Source organism: Poecilia reticulata, linkage group LG6 (assembly GCF_000633615.1).
Source record: "Poecilia reticulata strain Guanapo linkage group LG6, Guppy_female_1.0+MT, whole genome shotgun sequence".
NCBI classification, from domain to species: Eukaryota; Metazoa; Chordata; class Actinopteri; order Cyprinodontiformes; family Poeciliidae; genus Poecilia; species Poecilia reticulata.
The window spans coordinates 27,144,242-27,145,853 of record NC_024336.1 but is presented as its reverse complement, the minus strand read 5'-3'; the positions used below and the strand labels follow the sequence as shown (position 1 = coordinate 27,145,853).

General features: G+C 31.1%; 1 protein-coding gene across 1 annotated transcript in view; it reads left to right on the top strand.

Annotated features, from left to right (window-relative positions):
* LOC103466696 (very long-chain acyl-CoA synthetase-like) overlaps positions 1–1,612 on the top strand; it is a 35,716-nt gene that overhangs the window by 33,455 nt on the left and 649 nt on the right. The window lies entirely within an intron of this gene.

Below are 1,612 nucleotides of genomic sequence, written 5' to 3'. Positions count from 1 at the left end.
GGTTCAGGTAACAATGAAAAACACAAGGAGTAACTGCATCTAATGGTATATTTGAATTTACTGATATTTATTGATGTCCTTGTGGAACAAACAGTAGATTTATTAAAAAACTATTTTGTTTTTAATAAATTTATGACAAATAATATGGAATATTAGGGCGCAATGGAAAAAAAGTAAAATTATGAGAATAGTCATTACTTTATTGCATTATTTCCACTTTATTTTTGTAATATTATGGCTGCTGCACTTTTATGACTTTATTCTCATAAGTTTTTTTTTAAAACTCTTCTGAGATCAAAATTCTGAGAATTCAACATACTAAGAAAAAAAGTAAATTTGAAATTTAAGCAGGATCTTGAATTTGATCTCATAATTACAAAAGACGATTATAGCAATTAGAAAAAAAAAGAACTCTGACTTTATTCTCAGAAGTATGACTTTGATATCGGAATTCTAGCATTTTTCCTTAGAATTTTTAATTTAGAATTTTAAGAAAAATTGAGATTCAATTCAAAATTCTAGGGAAAAAAAAATTCTGAGTTTAAATGTGCAATTCTAAGAAAAAAATGCCAGAATTACAATATCAGTCATAATAAGGTTAAAGTCAGAATTCTTTTTTTTTTCTAGTTGCTCTAATCCTCTTTTGTAATCATGGAAACATTTTGAGATAAAAAAAAAATTATTTGACCTCGGCTGGATTTATAAACTGGTTTATTTACAAATAAACGACTTCTTCTTTAGTTTGGCAGCTCAACTTCAGTGGACGTTAACACGTTTCCTTTCTAGATCCTGATTTGATTTCGTCTCTTCACAGTAAAATGAACTTAACATAAAACATTGAGGTTGCAAAGAAGTTGCTTCTTATGGGGCTCCATTTGTATCAGCACACATGAAATGTAGCGACCATTTGTCTCTAAACTTAAATTCAAAAATCAAAAAACTCAATCCTCAAAGGTGATCTAAAGAAAAGGTGAATCAAACTCAAATAGTCACCTGATGCACCGTGGATTCTGGTTTACGCAGCAAAAAAGGATCAAAAGTCAAAATATAGTTCTTTGGGTTTATTTTTCAGATCAGGCAAAAGGTTACAGGCTTCTGCTCCTATTCCTGCACCTGCTCTCTGACTGACAATAGAAACCGATATGACTTATTGGCTGATTCTGTAGGCTGGTAAAAAACCTTATGACCACCCACGTGCATAATATGCTACCTAAGACCCACCTATTTATACCGTGAAATACCCACATCCCAACCTGAAATTAATTAACTAATTAAGTGAATTCCTAATCAAAGAACTTATTCTTAACAGCAAATTAAACAAAAATTCTAATGATAAATCAACTAGGAAATAAACAATAAGAATAAAACTATTTAAATTCTAAGATTTAACCAAAAAAAAAAAGGGGAAAATGGCTCCTACATGAAACATAGATGTACCCATAAAGCATCAAGACCATAGACATCAGTGAAAGATGCATAGCAACAACATCTAAATGTTGGTCTAAATAAGTAGAAGCTACTTCTACTTATTTTTGGCACAAATGGAACCCCCTAGCTTCTTCTTGATCCAGCCGTTCGATGAAGTTGTTGCTCTTTCGGAGTTTGGCTAAGT